Source organism: Sphaeramia orbicularis, chromosome 8, assembly GCF_902148855.1.
Source record: "Sphaeramia orbicularis chromosome 8, fSphaOr1.1, whole genome shotgun sequence".
Taxonomy (NCBI): Eukaryota; Metazoa; Chordata; class Actinopteri; order Kurtiformes; family Apogonidae; genus Sphaeramia; species Sphaeramia orbicularis.
Genome location: NC_043964.1, coordinates 51,709,081 through 51,718,247, shown reverse-complemented (window position 1 = coordinate 51,718,247; position 9,167 = coordinate 51,709,081).

Genomic DNA, 9,167 nt, shown 5'->3' with positions numbered 1-9,167 from the left:
GTTCATGTCGTTAATAGCCCCCTGTCCAACCTCAATCAATGCATTAAATACTGTGCGCTGAGGGTTAGTGTTATGTGAACCAGAGATCTTGCCATACATTGACACGCAATTAAATGACATTGAATAACATGTGAAAGGTTCAAAATGCATACGTATAGCACACCAAATGCCATAAGAACTGGTGTGACATAGAACAGCATTTAATAATAATTATAATGATAATAATGGATTAGATTTCTATAGTGTTTTTCAAGGCATCCAAAGTGCTTTACATTATTGATCCGTTGTTCATTCACTCTCACACTCTCCCTCTGGTGGTGGTAAACTACATCTGTATCCACAGCTGTCCTGGGGCAGACTGACAGAAGTGTGGCTGACAATTTGCACCAAACAGCCCCTCCCACCCCCACCAAACACTCATATGCATTCATACACCAGTGTGAGTGACACTGGAGGGAAGGAGGGTGAAGTGTCTTTCCCAAGGACACAACACCACATGACTAGAACACAGTGGGATTCAAACCGCCAACCCTTCGGTTATTGGACGACCCGCTCTACCTCCTGAGCCATGGCCGCCCCATCATGAGATCAGTCTCACTAGACGACCTACGAGGGTACCTGACCAGACCACCAGGCACAGGTGTAATCGTCTTACCTGGACCAGGGAGCATTTGGACTAGACCAGCAACCAGTGGCCTCAGAGCTGATCTCAGATGAAAGTCCATTCACACTGAGCAGAAACGATGGCTGCCAACGCTGTTGGAGACATCAAGGAGAACATTATGCATCCACCACTGTTGTCACTAGACCAGCCTTTGGAGGTGGACACTGCAAATCATTTAGTTCTTACCAAGATTTAAAAAAAAAACAACAACTTTGAGTTAGAAGTGTTAGATAATTTATCTTGTTTCATGAGTTAATGTCTTATTTTTAGTGTTCATACATCTGTAGACATGCTAATTTCGAGATTTAACAATCTGAATTCAAGAAATCTTGTCAAGTGAAATTATTTTACTGCATGGACACATATTTCACTTGTTTTGAGTACCTTTTTTCTCAGATTTAGTGGTTTTATCTTGTTTTTAGACACCTTTTTTTGCAGTGGAGGTGTTCCAGTCTGGGCAGGTGTGTCCAGTCTATACAGAACTACACCTTGTAATCTGACAAGACAGTGCAAACCATTCATCATCATTAATGCAGTCATTGTGCCTCTGCATGAACACAGATTTCATCTTCATGGACGATGGTGGAGGTGGTATCACCAGGGAACGGTCACTGGAGGCACGGCTCCTTCAGATGCAGTGGTCTGTACTTCCTCCAGACCTGAATCCCAAAGGAAACCTATGGGATCAGCTGAGGCCTCATGTAGACGGTTGTACCCCTGCACCCTAGAACCTCAAGGACCTGAGGGCAGTCTTTCCAGAAGAGTGGAATGCCAGACCTTAACAGACTTTAAGGGGCCGTTTACACGGCGTAGGATTCAGTCGACTCCGGGAAGATTTCATGGCGGATTAGCCTTCTGTTAACATGGAAACGGTGCCTAGAGTGCCTGAATCCGGAAACTTTTGATACCAGGGTCCAGGGTGGAATGTTATCGATACGCTCCGCATTTCAGCTCCGTGTTAACGCGAATCGGAGCGTTCCGGGGTAAAATATGACGTCAACACATGCACGCGCAGCCAAGAACCACCAGTTAACCCACTCCGGGCCAGTTGGTGGCGGTAATGCGCCTCCAAGCTGGTTTGCCAGCCTCTATGACACAATAAAGCTGCAGAAAAAGAAGGAACAACCACAACAACAATGGCCGGTTTCAGAACAACATACATGCCGCTAACTGTGCTCAGCTCGTCTGTCCAGACAAAGAAGTCCTGCGTCTTTGTACGACCACTCACCATTGTTGTTTGTAAATAGTGTTATCCGCCTCTTCTTCTTCTTCTCCTCATTTAAAGGCTGTCTAAACCGGAAATCGTTTGTGCGCAGGCGCGTGTTTTACCGCCACTGTTTCACTACAGCTCTACATCGCCAGCTACTGGTCTGGCATGGCCACTACAGCGTATTCAGCCGTCCCCGCGGACTCATGTTAACGCAGATCATTATCATAGCGGCTTCGTCTTAACGCGGAATGATTTTATAACGCAAAGGAGAAATCTTTGTGGAGTGTTGCCGTGTAAACGTACCCTAAATCAGCTTGTGACCAACACAAGACACCATTGGCAAGCTGTAATTGATGCTCAAGGTCACATGACAAATTACTGAGACACTGACAATTTTGTGGTCGTGTAAAGATGAAGGACTTACCACTGTGTACTTCTACTTACATAAACTTTTTAATTTTCCATATATTTGACCCAAGCATCAAATACCCCTAACTTTTATGTGACTTATGTATATGTAATATAATACTGACACATAGAAAGATTATATTTTTTTGCAGTTTTTGTGCAGTTTACTCATCAAACATAGGTCTAGTGGATGGAATAATCATCATATTCATTCATCATGTAACTACCAAATACACTTCACAGTGTTCGTGTCGTTTCTCAGTCATTCAGGTCACGATAATCCTAGAAAGGTTGAATCAGAAGTCACTGGACTTTGATCGAAGACCAGTGACTTCTGATTCAACCTTTCTAGGACATGTTTAGTCACATGTCATCACTCAACTGCTGGCTGTCTAGATGGTGTCCTGTGAACTACATACACTACTGTGCAAAAGTTTTGGGTGGCCTTTAGATTTGTTGTTTCTTTAGCGTTGAAATGAACCTGCATATTTATTTGTCTGTCTTTTTTCTTCAGATACAACAAGAAAATACAGGAAATATGTGCACAGCCTTAAAACACACACAAAAAACTGAACTAAATGGGTTGTAAAGTTAAAGTAAGTATTTAGTGTGACCCCCGACCCCATGACAAGAAGCAGCAAAAACCATTACAAACATCTGGCATGTGTTGAATGAAACCTGGAATCAAAAATCAGAAAGTGAACAAAAGGATTAAAGACATGTTAACACTAAATACGACCACTTTGGTTTAGAGAAGGAGTTTTTTTCACTGAAACTTTTGTTTTTACTGCTGTACATACTACAGTGAAGTATGCACTGCAGTAAAAACATAAGTTTCAGTGGAAAAAAAAAAAAAAAAAAACAGCAGGTACCTACCTTTTCTGGTAGGACCTTTTTCTTGTTTGTGTAACATAGTTGTTACAGTAGTTTTAAATCCTGATAAATTGGGAGGTAGCGCCCCCTTGTGGTGCAAGACATTTACAAACTATAAGTTCATTAATTCAAATAATAATGTTATTTTTGTAATTATTCTTGATTGTTCTTTTAACTTAGTGTGTTACCTGACATCATTTCAGTTGTAGTCCTGTGTTTTGTTTGGTCCTCCGCCTTCTTCTTCGTTGGTTTATGTCCGGTCTTCTTCGTGTATCTCCAGGAGTACCCCAATATAAAGTCGGGTTCCTCACCTTCCTCTTCCCTTTTCAAATGTCTCGTAATGGGAAGAAGTAGGTTATCCATTGTCATCGTGGATTATTAAGTGATTTTATGTTCCTTTTTGGCATCGAATTTTATCGATATTGTTGTCTACATAGTAATCGAGTAGATTGAGTATCGACACTAATTGGTTGTACATATGTTTGACGGGTAAACGAAGTGCGTGTGTGACAGCATGCTAACCGGTGTCTTTTTCATTATAGTTTGGGGCTGGACCACAGTCACGACTAATTGTTTTAATTTTCATATTACCAGAATAAACAGAGTGTGAGTACTATTTCCTCCTCTAATCACAACATTGTGTCCTGTGGGTCCATTCAACATCACACCACTAAGAAACACAACGCAGAGACGATACCACCGGTCACATTTGCATGATTGTCTTTTTCTTGTGTTTTTTCCCTTCAGGGCCACTGTATAAGTTACTTGTCCTTGTTATAGCTTAAGTCAGTGTTTCTCAAAGTGTGGGGTGGGCCCCCCAGGGGGGGCGCGAAGGTGTGCCGGGGGGGCATGGGATCTCTCCTAGGTGGTTGTTTTTTTTTCCTTCAGGTGAGCACATGTAGCAGGTGGAACTAATATTTTAGTGTTGGAGCACCCTGGACTCATTTTAGGGACGTACAACAAACCAATCTACTGCCATGGTGATCTGTCACTAGACTAGACCAAGAGTTTAGGTTTAGAGAATGGACAAGGACTGGACTGGAAAAGAAAAATGTGACATGTTTCTGTTTTTGTACAGTTTGCACTTTAATGTTCTGAGATGTGAAATGGAAATGGGCTCATTGCAGCCGCTGATATTGTTAAAATGTTCATCTTTATTACCAAAATTTGTTTGTTGTTCCAAAAAAAGTAACTTTATTGTCATAGTTGTAAGATAATTGCGCGTTTCCAATTTTTATTTGGAAAAACATTGTCTTGGAGTAGTCTTGTTGAGTTCATTTGTATTGTTCAAGCAAAAATCTAAGTTATTTTTAATTTGAACAAATTATTCAAGGCAAAGCAAAAAGTATTGTTACAATATTGACGTTTCTTTCAATTATAATTGCACCACTGTTACAATGTTGTTGGAGTTGGGGGGGGCTGGAGTTTTTCGGCCTCCAAAGGGGGGCCCGACAGAAAAAGATTGAGAACCACTGGCTTAAGTTCTAATCTTCAGTCGTCCAAAAATGAGGCAGAGTCTGGAGGGTTCTGGTGCAGCGGTGTTTATTGGACAGCAGTAACAAACACAATGAGCAGGTTACAAGTGAACAAGCTACTGTTGAGAAATGACATGCCCTTTTCCACTGTTCTGATGTTCTGCTCTTGACAGACACAACACAGTCCATCTGGAGTAGAACACATGTGCAGCAGAACAACTCACAGTGGAACACCTGTACATGTCTAAGAGGTCACCTGCACCCGACCCCTGCTAGTGCCTAACATAGGGTGAAGGAAACTGGTTTTGAAGGCTCTCACACCCAGCCTTCTACAGTGTGTCGGACACTCCACTGATCCAGTTCTTCCAAAACAGCCCCATGGTTTTTCCTCAAACACACCAGTTCCAACAGGGTAAGGCCTTGGTGTGTACGCGAGGCTGCAACACAGTTCAGCTTTAATGTTGTCGGCATAGTTTTAAGCGGGATTTATGGTCGCACGTAGCTCTGCGTCATGTAGGTACGCCACATCTGACGATAGCGTTATGTGCTCTGGCACTCGAGTGTACTGTAGCGGCATCATTTTGAGAAAGTGTTGTAGTTTCACTTCCAAACCTGAAGGTGGCAGTAGTGCTGATATCGGCTGGTTATAAAGATGAAACTCCACTGGGCGGAGTTGTTTCCATGGTTTTGATATCTTTCGGCAGGCATTTCTTGTTGTAGAACAACAGTAGCGGCCGACATAGAGCAGTGTCTTCACGAGCTCGTAGAAGTCAACAACGATATCAAAGTTCTTTTAAAAGTATTACAGTAAGCGACGGAGGAGGCGGAAACGTAGGAGATGGACCATGACTGCTGAACGAAAATAGGTTATCCAACGGAGAATACCAAAATCTAATAATCATTGATTACACTAAACAAATAAAAGCACAATTTTGTTAAATTGTGTGGGTTTATTAATGTGCAGAACCACAAAGGTTTTTCAGGAGCAAAAAGTAACAGAAAAGAATAAAAGTGAAATATGTAATGGACAAAAAGTAATAAACTATGTACGGTGGAAGTCCACAACATTTGCAGCTATATAGTCCTGGAGTCACATGATCATGAATTGGCCAACCAGGAGGCGGTGTCTCTGCGTTGCAAAGTTACAATCTGGAAGAGGTGCACGTCAAGGCTGTGCGGGCCGACGCAGGGCTGTACGAAGTGACGGCGTAGGTAATGAGGCGTGACATCTGCGTGAGCATAAATCCAGCTTTACCCTACACTACTACCAGAATTTATAGCGTTAGCCTCAGAACATAATTGCTAAGTCATTATTTTGGCCAAACTGTGACATCTGCATAAAAAGAATGAGCAGTGTTTAGAAAGTAAAATTAAGCAGATGTCACAATTTGGTCAAAATGCTACGAGGCGAACGATATGTGTGGTGTGTTTGAGTCCTGCTTAGAGCTCCACTTAGAGAATGCATAATAGAAATATATGATGAGTAATTAAGTATACGCAACTGAGAATGAGAATACATGATAACTAATTAAGTAACTGAACATAGTATCACAATCCATCACTTTTTCAGCTCTTTAACTGAACCAAAACAACACCTCGGAAACCATACTTCTCCATTTTTCTCATCAAAATATTGTCACTGACAGTGTCAGATGTTTTTTTTTTTCGATCTAAAAACAGTCCAAGTGCATACTTTTTAGTATCGTGACATTCAGTTATTTGTCCTAAAAGTCTGTATATAAATAACTTTTTTTCCCCAATTATGCTATGAGGCTAAAAATAACCTAAAGTACATCATCTTCACCACATTAACTTTAATCCTAGCCTTAAATGGTCACCGATGGCCTGGATATCTATGTTTAAAATATACCACAAAATACACAACACAATAGTAGTCTAACTAAATGCAGTCCTGATGAGACTTTTGCTGTTTTATTCCTTATGAACTTATTACCTCAACCTTAAGCTGTACATAGTTGAACTGATAAACACCTACACCTTAACCCTATAAAACCATTTGTATCATATTTGCTACACATGGTTCTGAGACCTCTCCCTCAGGAAATATTACTGTCTTTCTGAACTGCACATGGAGAGAATATTTACAAGATAATTATTACATCAATGTTCACAGAAACTGTCATATATTCCCTGATTTCGCATACATGATGACATGTTATTTAATAGTTTTATTGTTCAATTATTTAATTATCATGACTTTTATTGGACTAAACTCTGTGTTTGCATTTTTTCTATTTTAGACTATCCTCCTTCAAGAAAATGTCACATTTTTAATAAAAACATTGAATTAGAGAAAGAAGAGCTGAAAGAGTGAATAAACAATATCAGACAGATCATATATAAGACAGAACTTGCTTAGACATTCAACAGCAGACCCACAACAACCATCTGGGAAACATCACTTAGTTGTGATGCTTTGCATTGCATGTGATGCTAAACATGGGTTCTGCACCTAAGCTTTATAACAGTGGCAAACCCCTGATTAACCCTATAAAACCATTTGTATCACCTTTGCTACGCCAGGTTCTGAGACCTCTATCTTATCAACAAGATCGATACTTTCCTTAAAGGTCCCGTATTATGCAAATGTCACTTTGTGACAGTTTTCTTATAGTAGTGTGTGTTGCAGTAGCCTCATTATGAGGTTGGAATTTGAAAACTGTTTCCTCCCTGCCTTGCTACACCACATTTTGTGAAAATGCCTGCTCAAACGGCCGAGTTTGAGTTGGGTCCGTTTATGACGACATAAGCGGATTTAACTCCTCCCCCTGACTGTGCCCCCACCCTGGCAAAGCGAGCCCCGCCCTGGCAAAGTACCTCTTGGACAACAAACATGGCGAAGGCGAGACACGCAAGTTGTGCTGTTGTTGGCTGCACACACCAACACGATAGTTTATTTTTGCTCCCCACTTCTGAGCCTCTCCGTAAAAAGTGTCTGGATTCTATCTGTGATGGTCATGTACCAAACAACATTCCCAAACGCTTGTATGTGTGTGCCCGGCATTTCACGGACGAGTGTTTTTCGAACATGGGCCCATACAGCTCCGGCTTAGCACAAAGACTCCGAATCAAGAAGGACGCAGTACCAACACTTCGTGACCCAAGTACAAGTGTGGGAGATGTAAGTTATGATCATTTGTTTATATCTTTACTGCATAACCCTACATTACGGATAAGCTGGTGGTTGTTGATGTGTACGTCTAACGTTAGCATGGCAGCTAACATAGCTCGGTTACTGCTGCTAACGTTTGCGTCCCCGTTAACATGCAAGAGCTGATAATATCCAGAGACATTCAACAGAACTCCTTTGAACACGGGCCTTTTGTGGTTGGCATCAGTATAGTTAGCATCAAGCTTGTTAGCAGCTGCCTGCATTAGTGGCAGCAGGCGTCTTTCCGTGTCAGGTCCACGAACCCGGCACAACACCGCCGTTTTCCGTCGGGGCTCAATCACGCCTCAAGGCAAAGAAAGCCAGTGTTTGGAAAGACGTTCTGTCTGAGACATGTGTATTGGAGACGAGAGAGCCATGGCTTCACAGTCAACATTAGCGCGTAGTACCGCTAGCGGAAGCCGTGTCCTCTCCCAGAGAGGGGAGGGGGAGTGGGCGTGGACAGATGCGTTCATTTGCATACCCGGAAGCAGGCCCAGAAACAGCCTGTTCTGAGGAGGGCTGGGGAGAGGGACTTTTTCGACCGCTGAAACTCCGAACAAAAGATGATTTTGGGGCGAACAAACTTAAATACTATGTTTTTGGGCTTCTGAGACCTATATGACGTGACTGAAAAATAGCAGAATACGGGACCTTTAAAAACCTTTTGAATGTGACCCCATACATGTTTTCTGCCCCCTGGTGGATTATCATGCCACTGCAGCCAGTGAAAGGGCTGTTTTGTTTTTTTGTTTTTGCCTTTTTCAATATGGCCACTATCGTTAAATCATCCACATACTTTTTACAGGAAAGTCTTTGGCAATTTTCAAAAAGTTATATTAAAAAGAACATATATATTGTTATGATTTTTTTTTTTCAATAAGTACTTCATATACTGAAACAATGCATAGTTACTTCATAACTGATTCATTATCTTCCTGAGACCCAAGAAAGTAAAAGTTTTGGCTTTTTTACATTAAATAAATGCCTTGATTAGAAACAGCATGATGCAACAGTTTTTTCAGACATATATATTTTTATTTTATTTTATTATGGGATGTCCTTTTACAGTGGACAGCTTTTTTTCTGATAAAGCTGTCAAATTCTTGTCCCCTACAGAGGACACACATGCATTACTGGGTCTCAGGACGTTATAGTACAGTTAAATTGTGTTTAAAATCTATTCATCACAGCCATGGCTCAGGAGGTAGAGTGGATTACCCAATAACCAAAGGACTGGTGGTTCAAATCCTGTCTGTCATGTGCCTGCATGTTAACAGCCTTGTTTTTTCCAAGGCATGTCAAGTTTCCAGAAAATACTTACTAGTTTGGTAAAATAGCTACTTTTTTCCCTTAGTCTTACCTTGT